Source organism: Channa argus, chromosome 21, assembly GCF_033026475.1.
Source record: "Channa argus isolate prfri chromosome 21, Channa argus male v1.0, whole genome shotgun sequence".
NCBI classification, from domain to species: Eukaryota; Metazoa; Chordata; class Actinopteri; order Anabantiformes; family Channidae; genus Channa; species Channa argus.
Window position 1 is genome coordinate 18,794,979 of NC_090217.1, and position 14,267 is coordinate 18,809,245.

Sequence of the window (14,267 nt, forward strand, 5' to 3'; positions counted from 1 at the left end):
AATGCATTGTCCAAGTAGGCCTTCTAAATCATTTCCCATGACTTGGAGGTTTAGTCAATGAATTACAGCAAAACCCCTCAAAACTGTCAATCCATCAGCCGGGTCTGTACGCAAGTTGGGATCCTCCGTTTTTATACCAGCTGCTACATTGGCAACTGTACGTTGTTCTTTAAAATGTGATGGGGAGCAACAAAAGCGGGCCCCCTTCTATACATCTTTCAACATTGAGAGAGGTGTATTTATTCATCTTCAGTTCATATAGAATTTGTACTTATCAGCCCAACTGAAATGTGTCAAAGTGTGGAATGATGTGATGGAGATCTAAAAGCACAAGGAAACAGTTGCAGGAGATTGTTATTGGAGAGCATCAATGTGATCTAATTCCCTGACCGGGAATCGAACCCGGGCCGCGGCGGTGAGAGCGCCGATTCCTAGCCACTAGACCATCAGGGAGAGTCAAGACGGGAAGGAGCGAGAATGAAAACTATATAACCCAGTAGTCAGGCTCCCACAAATTTGGTCGTTACACCTCGTTATTTCGCATTTGAAAGCAGCAGAGCCTTGCTGCCGGTCAGCATTCCCTGAGCGAGACTCCTAGCCGCTACAGTATAGGGGGTCTCAGGTCCAACTTTGGTATTCACAAAATGTATAATACAACGATTGCACTTTTGAAAGGTTAAATATTGTTGTCAAATTCATTGGCCTCTCTATAAAACAAGTCCGTTATCTCATTTGAATTCCATTTTCAGTGCAACAGCAACTTTAGTAATAATTCCTAATAATTATTGCGCCTCCTGTAAATGAAAAAAAAATGGTTGAAAGCTCCTTTTGTTTCGACCCATGTTCTGTAAATAAGTCTACCCTCTGTTTAGGTCAAGATTTCTAATGTGGAGCTTCCTTGACGCTCCCTGACATTGTGGCCGATGTGTGATTTACGCTGTCAAAGTTCAGTCATCCCAGGAAAGCAGCCCACCTCCAATCTTTGAGTAGTTGTGGCCGAGTGGTCAAGGCGATGGACTTGAAATCCATTGGGGTTTCCCCGCGTATGTTCGAATCCTGTCAGCTACGTACGCCTCCCTTTTGGCCCTTTCTTCCCAGTGTTCCAGTGATAATGGGTTTCTCCAGGGAGATAACACGTGCAGACATTTCCAACGCACCTGAGCTGAATTAAGCGGCAAAAACAAATAATGTTCCTGATGGACTTTAGCAGCAAGGCCTGTGACTATTGATCTCGTATTATTTGAGTTTTCTGTGCAACAGCTAAGTAAATATAGATTGATGACAATTTTGGCTCCTGTTGTGATCCAAACGAGCGGTTGACCTGCTCCTTATGTCGCAGTCTCTTTTGACTGGTGCCATGTAAAAAACTTGGCGCGTGCTTTCTAGAGGCCAAGAGTTCACCAGCGCAGGTTCACATCCTGTTACTACGTAAGCCTTAACTTTGACCCTTTTTTCCCATTGTTCAAGTGGAAGGTGGGATTTGCTTCCTAAGGGGAGGTGTTACACACAGGCATTCACGTAGCGCATGGTCTGAAAGTATGGGGTCAAATGGCAGAGTTTGGGGATGAACAATAACAATATGGCTTTGTGGATTCAGATGTGGGAGAAATGTAAACACTCCAAGCCACGAGGACGCCGGTAAATGCAGTAATGTCTCTGGAAGGAGCTGACATTTGAAGACGTAGCTTCAAAGTGTCGGGGGTATATATGGGTGCAGAGATGCTTGCATAGCCCACGACCCCTCTGTGGGATTCCTAGGCAATGCATTGTCCAAGTACGCCGTCTAAATCATTTCCCATGACTTGGAGGTTTAGCCAGTGAATTACAGAGCAACAAAAGTGGCCCCCCTTCCACACATGTTTCAAAATGGAGAGAGGTGTATTTTTTCATGTTCAGCACATATAGAATTTGTACTCATCAGCCCAACTGAAGCGTGTCAAAGTGAGGAATGATGTCAAGGAAATCTAAAAGAACGAGGAAACAGTTGCAGGAGATTGTTATTGGAGAGCATCAAAATGAGCAACTTCCCTGACCGGGAATCGAATCCTAGCCACTAGACCATCAGGGAGAGTCAAGAGGAGAAAGAACGAGAATGAAAACAATATAACCCAGTAGTCAGGCTCCCACAAGTTTGGTCGTTACACCTCGTTAGTTCGCATTGGAAAGCAGCCCGGCTTGAGTCTTTGAGTAGTTGTGGCCGAGTGGTCAAGGCGATGGACTCGAAATCCATTGGGGTTTCCCCGCGCAGGTTGGAATCCTGCCAGCTACGTATCCCTCCCTTTTGGCCCTTTCTTCCCAGTGTTCCAGTGATAATGGGTTTCTTCAGGGAGATAACGCATGCAGACATTCCCAACGCTCCTGAATTCCTAGCCAATGCATTGTCCAAGTAGGCCTTCTAAATCATTACCCATGACTTGGAGGTTTAGTCAATGAATTACAGCAAAACCCCTCAAAACTGTCAATCCATCAGCCGGGTTTGTATGCAAGTTGGGATCCTCCGTTGTTATACCAGCTGCTACATTGGCAACTGTACGTTGTTCTTTAAAATGTGATGGGGAGCAACAAAAGCGGGCCCCCTTCTATACATCTTTCAACATTGAGAGAGGTGTATTTATTCATCTTCAGTTCATATAGAATTTGTACTTATCAGCCCAACTGAAGTGTGTCAAAGTGTGGAATGATGTGATGGAGATCTAAAAGCACAAGGAAACAGTTGCAGGAGATTGTTATTGGAGAGCATCAATGTGATCTAATTCCCTGACCGGGAATTGAACCCGGGCCGCGGCGGTGAGAGCGCCTAATCCTAGCCACTAGACCATCAGGGAGAGTCAAGACGGGAAGGAGCGAGAATGAAAACTATATAACCCAGTAGTCAGGCTCCCACAAATTTGGTCGTTACACCTCGTTATTTCGCATTGGAAAGAAGCAGAGGCTTGCTGCCGGTCAGCATTCCCTGAGCGAGACTCCTAGCCGCTACAGTATAGGGGGTCTCAGGTCCAACTTTGGTATTCACAAAATGTATAATACAACGATTGCACTTTTGAAAGGTTAAATATTGTTGTCAAATTCATTGGCCTCTCTATAAAACAAGTCCGTTATCTCATTTGAATTCCATTTTCAGTGCAACAGCAACTTTAGTAATAATTCCTAATAATTATTGCGCTTCTTGTAAATGAAAAAAAAAATTGTTGACAGCTCCTTTTGTTTCGACCCATGTTCTGTAAATAAGTCTACCCTCTGTTTAGGTCAAGATTTCTAATGTGGAGCTTCCTTGACGATCCCTGACATTGTGGCCGATGTGTGATTTACGCTGTCAAAGTTCAGTCATCCCAGGAAAGCAGCCCACCTCCAATCTTTGAGTAGTTGTGGCCGAGTGGTCAAGGCGATGGACTTGAAATCCATTGGGGTTTCCCCGCGCAGGTTCGAATCCTGTCAGCTACGTACGCCTCCCTTTTGGCCCTTTCTTCCCAGTGTTCCAGTGATAATGGGTTTCTCCAGGGAGATAACACGTGCAGACATTTCCTACGCACCTGAGCTGAATTAAGCGGCAAAAACAAATAATGTTCCTGATGGACTTTAGCAGCAAGGCCTGTGACTATTGATCTCGCATTATTTGAGTTTTCTGTGCAACAGCTAAGTAAATATAGATTGATGACATTTTTGGCTCCTGTTGTGATCCAAACGAGCGGTTGACCTGCTCCTTATGTCGCAGTCTCTTTTGACTGATGCCATGTAAAAAACTTGGCGCATTCTTTCGGCCAAGAGTTCACATGTGGACTGTCTTTGACGGTGCTTGACGTCATCCCCGCTTAGAGGCTTCATATGTCAACGTCCAACTGTTCCGGGACAGCATCCTATGTTCCCGTTGGATGCAGTTTGGTCCCCGTGCTCAACCCCATAGACTCGACGTGCACTGGAGATTACCAGCGCAGGTTCACATCCTGTTACTACGTAAGCCTTAACTTTGACCCTTTTTTCCCATTGTTCAAGATATAACGCATGCAGACATTCCTAACGCTCCTGAATTCCTAGCCAATGCATTGTCCAAGTAGGCCTTCTAAATCATTTCCCATGACTTGGAGGTTTAGTCAATGAATTACAGCAAAACCCCTCAAAACTGTCAATCCATCAGCCGGGTCTGTATGCAAGTTGGGATCCTCCGTTTTTATACCAGCTGCTACATTGGCAACTGTACGTTGTTCTTTAAAATGTGATGGGGAGCAACAAAAGCGGGCCCCCTTCTATACATCTTTCAACATTGAGAGAGGTGTATTTATTCATCTTCAGTTCATATAGAATTTGTACTTATCAGCCCAACTGAAATGTGTCAAAGTGTGGAATGATGTGATGGAGATCTAAAAGCACAAGGAAACAGTTGCAGGAGATTGTTATTGGAGAGCATCAATGTGATCTAATTCCCTGACCGAGAATCGAACCCGGGCCGCGGCGGTGAGAGCACCGAATCCTAGCCACTAGACCATCAAGGAGAGTCAAGACGGGAAGGAGCGAGAATGAAAACTATACTTGGTCCTTACACCTCGTTATTTCGCATTGGAAAGCAGCAGAGGTTTGCTGCCGGTCAGCATTCCCTGAGCGAGACTCCTAGCCGCTACAGTATAGGGGGTCTCAGGTCCAACTTTGGTATTCACAAAATGTATAATACAACGATTGCACTTTTGAAAGGTTAAATATTGTTGTCAAATTCATTGGCCTCTCTATAAAACAAGTCCGTTATCTCATTTGAATTCCATTTTCAGTGCAACAGCAACTTTAGTAATAATTCCTAATAATTATTGCGCCTCCTGTAAATGAAAAAAAAATGGTTGACAGCTCCTTTTGTTTCGACCCATGTTCTGTAAATAAGTCTACCCTCTGTTTAGGTCAAGATTTCTAATGTGGAGCTTCCTTGACGCTCCCTGACATTGTGGCCGATGTGTGATTTACGCTGTCAAAGTTCAGTCATCCCAGGAAAGCAGCCCACCTCCAATCTTTGAGTAGTTGTGGCCGAGTGGTCAAGGCGATGGACTTGAAATCCATTGGGGTTTCCCCGCGCAGGTTCGAATCCTGTCAGCTACGTACGCCTCCCTTTTGGCCCTTTCTTCCCAGTGTTCCAGTGATAATGGGTTTCTTCAGGGAGATAACACGTGCAGACATTTCCAACGCACCTGAGCTGAATTAAGCGGCAAAAACAAATAATGTTCCTGATGGACTTTAGCAGCAAGGCCTGTGACTATTGATCTCGTATTATTTGAGTTTTCTGTGCAACAGCTAAGTAAATATAGATTGATGACAATTTTGGCTCCTGTTGTGATCCAAACGAGCGGTTGACCTGCTCCTTATGTCGCAGTCTCTTTTGACTGATGCCATGTAAAAAACTTGGCGCGTGCTTTCTAGAGGCCAAGAGTTCACCAGCGCAGGTTCACATCCTGTTACTACGTAAGCCTTAACTTTGACCCTTTATTCCCATTGTTCAAGTGGAAGGTGGAATTTGCTTCCTAAGGGGAGGTGTTACACACAGGCATTCACGTAGCGCATGGTCTGAAAGTATGGGGTGAAATGGCAGAGTTTGGGGATGAACAATAACAATATGGCTTTGTGGATTCAGATGTGGGAGAAATGTAAACACTCCAAGCCACGAAGACGCCGGTAAATGCAGTAATGTCTCTGGAAGGAGCTGACATTTGAAGACGTAGCTTCAAAGTGTCGGGGGTATATATGGGTGCAGAGCTGCTTGCATAGCCCACGACCCCTCCGTGGGATTCCTAGGCAATGCATTGTCCAAGTAGGCCGTCTAAATCATTTCCCATGACTTGGAGGTTTAGCCAGTGAATTACAGAGCAACAAAAGTGGCCCCCCTTCCACACATGTTTCAAAATGGAGAGAGGTGTATTTATTCATGTTCAGCACATATAGAATTTGTACTCATCAGCCCAACTGAAGCGTGTCAAAGTGAGGAATGATGTCAAGGAAATTTAAAAGAACGAGGAAACAGTTGCAGGAGATTGTTATTGGAGAGCATCAAAATGAGCAACTTCCCTGACCGGGAATCGAATCCTGGCCGCGGCGGTGAGAGCGCCGAATCCTAGCCACTAGACCATCAGGGAGAGTCAAGAGGAGAAAGAACGAGAATGAAAACAATATAACCCAGTAGTCAGGCTCCCACAAGTTTGGTCGTTACACCTCGTTATTTCGCATTGGAAAGCAGCCCGGCTTGAGTCTTTGAGTAGTTGTGGCCGAGTGGTCAAGGCGATGGACTCGAAATCCATTGGGGTTTCCCCGCGCAGGTTGGAATCCTGCCAGCTACGTATCCCTCCCTTTTGGCCCTTTCTTCCCAGTGTTCCAGTGATAATGGGTTTCTCCAGGGAGATAACGCATGCAGACATTCCCAACGCTCCTGAATTCCTAGCCAATGCATTGTCCAAGTAGGCCTTCTAAATCATTTCCCATGACTTGGAGGTTTAGTCAATGAATTACAGCAAAACCCCTCAAAACTGTCAATCCATCAGCCGGGTCTGTATGCAAGTTGGGATCCTCCGTTTTTATACCAGCTGCTACATTGGCAACTGTACGTTGTTCTTTAAAATGTGATGGGGAGCAACAAAAGCGGGCCCCCTTCTATACATCTTTCAACATTGAGAGAGGTGTATTTATTCATCTTCAGTTCATATAGAATTTGTACTTATCAGCCCAACTGAAATGTGTCAAAGTGTGGAATGATGTGATGGAGATCTAAAAGCACAAGGAAACAGTTGCAGGAGATTGTTATTGGAGAGCATCAATGTGATCTAATTCCCTGACCGGGAATCGAACCCGGGCCGCGGGGGTGAGAGCGCCGAATCCTAGCCACTAGACCATCAGGGAGAGTCAAGACGAGAAGGATCGAGAATGAAAACTATATAACCCAGTAGTCAGGCTCCCACAAATTTGGTCGTTACACCTCGTTATTTTGCATTTGAAAGCAGCAGAGGCTTGCTGCCGGTCAGCATTCCCTGAGCGAGACTTTTAGCCGCTACAGTATAGGGGGTCTCAGGTCCAACTTTGGTATTCACAAAATGTATAATACAACGATTGCACTTTTGAAAGGTTAAATATTGTTGTCAAATTCATTGGCCTCTCTATAAAACAAGTCCGTTATCTCATTTGAATTCCATTTTCAGTGCAACAGCAACTTTAGTAATAATTCCTAATAATTATTGCGCCTCCTGTAAATGAAAAAAAAAATGGTTGACAGCTCCTTTTGTTTCGACCCATGTTCTGTAAATAAGTCTACCCTCTGTTTAGGTCAAGATTTCTAATGTGGAGCTTCCTTGACGCTCCCTGACATTGTGGCCGATGTGTGATTTACGCTGTCAAAGTTCAGTCATCCCAGGAAAGCAGCCCACCTCCAATCTTTGAGTAGTTGTGGCCGAGTGGTCAAGGTGATGGACTTGAAATCCATTGGGGTTTCCCCGCGCAGGTTCGAATCCTGTCAGCTACGTACGCCTCCCTTTTGGCCCTTTCTTCCCAGTGTTCCAGTGATAATGGGTTTCTCCAGGGAGATAACACGTGCAGACATTTCCAACGCACCTGAGCTGAATTAAGCGGCAAAAACAAATAATGTTCCTGATGGACTTTAGCAGCAAGGCCTGTGACTATTGATCTCGTATTATTTGAGTTTTCTGTGCAACAGCTAAGTAAATATAGATTGATGACAATTTTGGCTCCTGTTGTGATCCAAACGAGCGGTTGACCTGCTCCTTATGTCGCAGTCTCTTTTGACTGATGCCATGTAAAAAACTTGGCGCGTGCTTTCTAGAGGCCAAGAGTTCACCAGCGCAGGTTCACATCCTGTTACTACGTAAGCCTTAACTTTGACCCTTTTTTCCCATTGTTCAAGTGGAAGGTGGGATTTGCTTCCTAAGGGGAGGTGTTACACACAGGCATTCACGTAGCGCATGGTCTGAAAGTATGGGGTCAAATGGCAGAGTTTGGGGATGAACAATAACAATATGGCTTTGTGGATTCAGATGTGGGAGAAATGTAAACACTCCAAGCCACGAGGACGCCGGTAAATGCAGTAATGTCTCTGGAAGGAGCTGACATTTGAAGACGTATCTTCAAAGTGTCGGGGGTATATATGAGTGCAGAGCTGCTTGCATAGCCCACGACCCCTCTGTGGGATTCCTAGGCAATGCATTGTCCAAGTAGGCCGTCTAAATCATTTCCCATGACTTGGAGGTTTAGCCAGTGAATTACAGAGCAACAAAAGTGGCCCCCCTTCCACACATGTTTCAAAATGGAGAGAGGTGTATTTATTCATGTTCAGCACATATAGAATTTGTACTCATCAGCCCAACTGAAGCGTGTCAAAGTGAGGAATGATGTCAAGGAAATCTAAAAGAACGAGGAAACAGTTGCAGGAGATTGTTATTGGAGAGCATCAAAATGAGCAACTTCCCTGACCGGGAATCGAATCCTGGCCGCGGCGGTGAGAGCGCCGAATCCTAGCCACTAGACCATCGGGGAGAGTCAAGAGGAGAAAGAACGAGAATGAAAACAATATAACCCAGTAGTCAGGCTCCCACAAGTTTGGTCGTTACATCTCGTTAGTTCGCATTGGAAAGCAGCCCGGCTTGAGTCTTTGAGTAGTTGTGGCCGAGTGGTCAAGGCGATGGACTCGAAATCCATTGGGGTTTCTCCGCGCAGGTTCGAATCCTGCCAGCTACGTATCCCTCCCTTTTGGCCCTTTCTTCCCAGTGTTCCAGTGATAATGGGTTTCTCCAGGGAGATAACGCATGCAGACATTCCCAACGCTCCTGAATTCCTAGCCAATGCATTGTCCAAGTAGGCCTTCTAAATCATTTCCCATGACTTGGAGGTTTAGTCAATGAATTACAGCAAGACCCCTCAAAACTGTCAATCCATCAGCCGGGTCTGTATGCAAGTTGGGATCCTCCGTTTTTATACCAGCTGCTACATTGGCAACTGTACGTTGTTATTTAAAATGTGATGGGGATCAACAAACGCGGACCCCCTTCTATACATCTTTCAACATAGAGAGAGGTGTATTTATTCATCTTCAGTTCATATACAATTTGTACTTATCAGCCCAACTGAAGTGTGTCAAAGTGTGGAATGATGTGATGGAGATCTAAAAGCACAAGGAAACAGTTGCAGGAGATTGTTATTGGAGAGCATCAATGTGATCTAATTCCCTGACCGGGAATCGAACCCGGGCCGCGGCGGTGAGAGCGCCGAATCCTAGCCACTAGACCATCAGGGAGAGTCAAGACGGGAAGTAGCGAGAATGAAAACTATATAACCCAGTAGTCAGGCTCCCACAAATTTGGTCGTTACAACTCGTTATTTCGCATTTGAAAGCAGCAGAGGCTTGCTGCCGGTCAGCATTCCCTGAGCGAGACTCCTAGCCGCTACAGTATAGTGGGTCTCAGGTCCAACGTTGGTATTCACAAAATGTATAATACAACGATTGCACTTTTGAAAGGTTAAATATTGTTGTCAAATTCATTGGCCTCTCTATAAAACAAGTCCGTTATCTCATTTGAATTCCATTTTCAGTGCAACAGCAACTTTAGTAATAATTCCTAATAATTATTGCGCCTCCTGTAAATGAAAAAAAAATGGTTGACAGCTCCTTTTGTTTCGACCCATGTTCTGTAAATAAGTCTACCCTCTGTTTAGGTCAAGATTTCTAATGTGGAGCTTCCTAGACGCTCCCTGACATTGTGGCCGATGTGTGATTTACGCTGTCAAAGTTCAGTCATCCCAGGAAAGCAGCCCACCTCCAATCTTTGAGTAGTTGTGACCGAGTGGTCAAGGCGATGGACATGAAATCCATTGGGGTTTCCCCGCGCAGGTTCGAATCCTGTCAGCTACGTATGCTTCCCTTTCTTCCCAGTGTTCCAGTGATAATGGGTTTCTCCAGGGAGATAACACGTGCAGACATTTCCAACGCACCTGAGCTGAATTAAACGGCAAAAACAAATAATGTTCCTGATGGACTTTAGCAGCAAGGCCTGTGACTATTGATCTCGTATTATTTGAGTTTTCTGTGCAACAGCTAAGTAAATATAGATTGATGACAATTTTGGCTCCTGTTGTGATCCAAACGAGCGGTTGACCTGCTCCTTATGTCGCAGTCTCTTTTGACTGATGCCATGTAAAAAACTTGACGCATTCTTTCGGCCAAGAGTTCACATGTGGACTGTCTTTGACGGTGCTTGACGTCATCCCCGCTTAGAGGCTTCATATGTCAAAGTCCAACAGTTCCGGGACAGCATCCTATGTTCCCGTTGGAAGCAGTTTCGTCCCCGTGCTCAACCCCATAGACTCGACGTGCACTGGAGATTACCAGCGCAGGTTCACATCCTGTTACTACGTAAGCCTTAACTTTGACCTTTTTTTCCCATTGTTCAAGTGGAAGGTGGGATTTGCTTCCTAAGGGGAGGTGCTACACACACGCATTCACGTAGCGCATGGTCTGAAAGTATGGGGTCAAATGGCAGAGTTTGGGGATGAACAATAACAATATGGCTTTGTGGATTCAGATGTGGGAGAAATGTAAACACTCCAAGCCACGAGGACGCCGGTAAATGCAGTAATATCTCTGGAAGGAGCTGACATTTGAAGACGTAGCTTCTAAGTGTCGGGGGTATATATGGGTGCAGAGCTGCTTGCATAGCCCACGACCCCTCTGTGGGATTCCTAGCCAATGCATTGTCCAAGTAGGCCGTCTAAATCATTTCCCATGACTTGGAGGTTTAGCCAGTGAATTACAGAGCAACAAAAGTGGCCCCCCTTCCACACATGGTTCAACATTGAGAGAGGTGTATTTATTCATCTTCAGTACATATAGAATTTGTACTCATCAGCCCAACTGAAGCGTGTCAAAGTGAGGAATGATGTCAAGGAAATCTAAAAGAACGAGGAAACAGTTGCAGGAGATTGTTATTGGAGAGCATCAAAATGAGCAAATTCCCTGACCGGGAATCGAACCCTGGCCGCGGCGGTGAGAGCGCCGAATCCTAGCCACTAGACCATCAGGGAGAGTCAAGAGGAGAAAGAACGAGAATGAAAACAATATAACCCAGTAGTCAGGCTCCCACAAGTTTGGTCGTTACACCTCGTTATTTCGCATTGGAAAGCAGCCCGGCTTGAGTCTTTGAGTTGTTGTGGCCGAGTGGTCAAGGCGATGGACTCGAAATCCAATGGGGTTTCCCCGCGCAGGTTGGAATCCTGCCAGCTACGTATCCCTCCCTTTTGGCCCTTTCTTCCCAGTGTTTCAGTTATAATGGGTTTCTCCAGGGAGATAACGCATGCAGACATTCCCAACGCTCCTGAATTCCTAGCCAATGCATTGTCCAAGTAGGCCTTCTAAATCATTTCCCATGACTTGGAGGTTTAGTCAATGAATTACAGCAAAACCCCTCAAAACTGTCAATCCATCAGCCGGGTCTGTATGCAAGTTGGGATCCTCCGTTTTTATACCAGCTGCTACATTGGCAACTGTACGTTGTTCTTTAAAATGTGATGGGGAGCAACAAAAGCGGGCCCCCTTCTATACATCTTTCAACATTGAGAGAGGTGTATTTATTCATCTTCAGTTCATATAGAATTTGTACTTATCAGCCCAACTGAAGTGTGTCAAAGCGTGGAATGATGTGATGGAGATCTAAAAGCACAAGGAAACAGTTGCAGGAGATTGTTATTGGAGAGCATCAATGTGATCTAATTCCCTGACCGGGAATCGAACCCGGGCCGCGGCGGTGAGAGCGCCGAATCCTAGCCACTAGACCATCAGGGAGAGTCAAGAGGAGAAAGAACGAGAATGAAAACAATATAACCCAGTAGTCAGGCTCCCACAAATTTGGTCGTTACACCTCGTTATTTCGCATTTGAAAGCAGCAGAGGCTTGCTGCCGGTCAGCATTCCCTGAGCGAGACTCCTAGCCGCTACAGTATAGGGGGTCTCAGGTCCAACTTTGGTATTCACAAAATGTATAATACAACGATTGCACTTTTGAAAGGTTAAATATTGTTGTCAAATTCATTGGCCTCTCTATAAAACAAGTCCGTTATCTCATTTGAATTCCATTTTCAGTGCAACAGCAACTTTAGTAATAATTCCTAATAATTATTGCGCCTCCTGTAAATGAAAAAAAAATAGTTGACAGCTCCTTTTGTTTCGACCCATGTTCTGTAAATAAGTCTACCCTCTGTTTAGGTCAAGATTTCTAATGTGGAGCTTCCTTGACGCTCCCTGACATTGTGGCCGATTTGTGATTTACGCTGTCAAAGTTCAGTCATCCCAGGAAAGCAGCCCACCTCCAATCTTTGAGTAGTTGTGGCCGAGTGGTCAAGGCGATGGACTTGAAATCCATTGGGGTTTCCCCGCGCAGGTTAGAATCCTGTCAGCTACGTATGCCTCCCTTTTGGCCCTTTCTTCCCAGTGTTCCAGTGATAATGGGTTTCTCCAGGGAGATAACACGTGCAGACATTTCCAACGCACCTGAGCTGAATTAAGCGGCAAAAACAAATAATGTTCCTGATGGACTTTAGCAGCAAGGCCTGTGACTATTGATCTCGTATTATTTGAGTTTTCTGTGCAACAGCTAAGTAAATATAGATTGATGACAATTTTGGCTCCTGTTGTGATCCAAACGAGCGGTTGACCTGCTCCTTATGTCGCAGTCTCTTTTGACTGATGCCATGTAAAAAACTTGGCGCATTCTTTCGGCCAAGAGTTCACATGTGGACTGTCTTTGACGGTGCTTGACGTCATCCCCGCTTAGAGGCTTCATATGTCAAAGTCCAACAGTTCCGGGACAGCATCCTATGTTCCCGTTGGAAGCAGTTTCGTCCCCATGCTCAACCCCATAGACTCGACGTGCACTGGAGATTACCAGCGCAGGTTCACATCCTGTTACTACGTAAGCCTTAACTTTGACCCTTTTTTCCCATTGTTCAAGTGGAAGGTGGGATTTGCTTCCTAAGGGGAGGTGCTACACACACGCATTCACGAAGCACATGGTCTGAAAGTATGGGGTCAAATGGCAGAGTTTGGGGATGAACAATAACAATATGGCTTTGTGGATTCAGATGTGGGAGAAATGTAAACACTCCAAGCCACGAGGACGCCGGTAAATGCAGTAATGTCTCTGGAAGGAGCTGACATTTGAAGACGTAGCTTCAAAGTGTCGGGGGTATATATGGGTGCAGAGCTGCTTGCATAGCCCACGACCCCTCTGTGGGATTCCTAGGCAATGCATTGTCCAAGTAGGCCGTCTAAATCATTTCCCATGACTTGGAGGTTTAGCCAGTGAATTACAGAGCAACAAAAGTGGCCCCCCTTCCACACATGTTTCAAAATGGAGAGAGGTGTATTTATTCATGTTCAGCACATATAGAATTTGTACTCATCAGCCCAACTGAAGCGTGTCAAAGTGAGGAATGATGTCAAGGAAATCTAAAAGAACGAGGAAACAGTTGCAGGAGATTGTTATTGGAGAGCATCAAAATGAGCAACTTCCCTGACCGGGAATCGAATCCTGGCCGCGGCGGTGAGAGCGCCGAATCCTAGCCACTAGACCATCGGGGAGAGTCAAGAGGAGAAAGAACGAGAATGAAAACAATATAACCCAGTAGTCAGGCTCCCACAAGTTTGGTCGTTACATCTCGTTAGTTCGCATTGGAAAGCAGCCCGGCTTGAGTCTTTGAGTAGTTGTGGCCGAGTGGTCAAGGCGATGGACTCGAAATCCATTGGGGTTTTTCCGCGCAGGTTCGAATCTTGCCAGCTACGTATCCCTCCCTTTTGGCCCTTTCTTCCCAGTGTTCCAGTGATAATGGGTTTCTCCAGGGAGATAACGCATGCAGACATTCCCAACGCTCCTGAATTCCTAGCCAATGCATTGTCCAAGTAGGCCTTCTAAATCATTTCCCATGACTTGGAGGTTTAGTCAATGAATTACAGCAAGACCCCTCAAAACTGTCAATCCATCAGCCGGGTCTGTATGCAAGTTGGGATCCTCCGTTTTTATACCAGCTGCTACATTGGCAACTGTACGTTGTTATTTAAAATGTGATGGGGATCAACAAACGCGGACCCCCTTCTATACATCTTTCAACATTGAGAGAGGTGTATTTATTCATCTTCAGTTCATATACAATTTGTACTTATCAGCCCAACTGAAGTGTGTCAAAGTGTGGAATGATGTGATGGAGATCTAAAAGCACAAGGAAACAGTTGCAGGAGATTGTTATTGGAGAGCA

At 45.4% G+C, this 14,267-nt stretch overlaps 17 non-coding genes across 17 annotated transcripts; 11 read left to right on the plus strand and 6 right to left on the minus strand.

Annotated features, from left to right (window-relative positions):
• Positions 1-381: 381 nt before the first annotated feature.
• On the minus strand, positions 382-453 carry trnae-cuc (transfer RNA glutamic acid (anticodon CUC)). Its single transcript has one exon. It is a non-coding gene; the product is annotated as a tRNA-Glu (tRNA).
• A 533-nt stretch (positions 454-986) lies between these two features.
• On the plus strand, positions 987-1,068 carry trnas-uga (transfer RNA serine (anticodon UGA)). The gene has a single exon. It is a non-coding gene; the product is annotated as a tRNA-Ser (tRNA).
• Positions 1,069-2,187: 1,119 nt separating this feature from the next.
• On the plus strand, positions 2,188-2,269 carry trnas-cga (transfer RNA serine (anticodon CGA)). Its single transcript has one exon. It is a non-coding gene; the product is annotated as a tRNA-Ser (tRNA).
• A 484-nt stretch (positions 2,270-2,753) lies between these two features.
• Positions 2,754-2,825, minus strand: trnae-cuc (transfer RNA glutamic acid (anticodon CUC)). The gene has a single exon. It is a non-coding gene; the product is annotated as a tRNA-Glu (tRNA).
• A 534-nt stretch (positions 2,826-3,359) lies between these two features.
• On the plus strand, positions 3,360-3,441 carry trnas-uga (transfer RNA serine (anticodon UGA)). The gene has a single exon. It is a non-coding gene; the product is annotated as a tRNA-Ser (tRNA).
• Positions 3,442-4,994: 1,553 nt separating this feature from the next.
• Positions 4,995-5,076, plus strand: trnas-uga (transfer RNA serine (anticodon UGA)). Its single transcript has one exon. It is a non-coding gene; the product is annotated as a tRNA-Ser (tRNA).
• Positions 5,077-6,223: 1,147 nt separating this feature from the next.
• Positions 6,224-6,305, plus strand: trnas-cga (transfer RNA serine (anticodon CGA)). Its single transcript has one exon. It is a non-coding gene; the product is annotated as a tRNA-Ser (tRNA).
• A 484-nt stretch (positions 6,306-6,789) lies between these two features.
• On the minus strand, positions 6,790-6,861 carry trnae-cuc (transfer RNA glutamic acid (anticodon CUC)). Its single transcript has one exon. It is a non-coding gene; the product is annotated as a tRNA-Glu (tRNA).
• A 534-nt stretch (positions 6,862-7,395) lies between these two features.
• trnas-uga (transfer RNA serine (anticodon UGA)) lies at positions 7,396-7,477 on the plus strand. Its single transcript has one exon. It is a non-coding gene; the product is annotated as a tRNA-Ser (tRNA).
• Positions 7,478-8,624: 1,147 nt separating this feature from the next.
• Positions 8,625-8,706, plus strand: trnas-cga (transfer RNA serine (anticodon CGA)). The gene has a single exon. It is a non-coding gene; the product is annotated as a tRNA-Ser (tRNA).
• Positions 8,707-9,190: 484 nt separating this feature from the next.
• trnae-cuc (transfer RNA glutamic acid (anticodon CUC)) lies at positions 9,191-9,262 on the minus strand. The gene has a single exon. It is a non-coding gene; the product is annotated as a tRNA-Glu (tRNA).
• A 533-nt stretch (positions 9,263-9,795) lies between these two features.
• On the plus strand, positions 9,796-9,877 carry trnas-uga (transfer RNA serine (anticodon UGA)). The gene has a single exon. It is a non-coding gene; the product is annotated as a tRNA-Ser (tRNA).
• A 1,097-nt stretch (positions 9,878-10,974) lies between these two features.
• Positions 10,975-11,046, minus strand: trnae-cuc (transfer RNA glutamic acid (anticodon CUC)). The gene has a single exon. It is a non-coding gene; the product is annotated as a tRNA-Glu (tRNA).
• A 119-nt stretch (positions 11,047-11,165) lies between these two features.
• On the plus strand, positions 11,166-11,247 carry trnas-cga (transfer RNA serine (anticodon CGA)). The gene has a single exon. It is a non-coding gene; the product is annotated as a tRNA-Ser (tRNA).
• Positions 11,248-11,731: 484 nt separating this feature from the next.
• On the minus strand, positions 11,732-11,803 carry trnae-cuc (transfer RNA glutamic acid (anticodon CUC)). Its single transcript has one exon. It is a non-coding gene; the product is annotated as a tRNA-Glu (tRNA).
• Positions 11,804-12,336: 533 nt separating this feature from the next.
• Positions 12,337-12,418, plus strand: trnas-uga (transfer RNA serine (anticodon UGA)). The gene has a single exon. It is a non-coding gene; the product is annotated as a tRNA-Ser (tRNA).
• Positions 12,419-13,715: 1,297 nt separating this feature from the next.
• Positions 13,716-13,797, plus strand: trnas-cga (transfer RNA serine (anticodon CGA)). The gene has a single exon. It is a non-coding gene; the product is annotated as a tRNA-Ser (tRNA).
• The last annotated feature ends 470 nt before the right edge of the window (positions 13,798-14,267 follow it).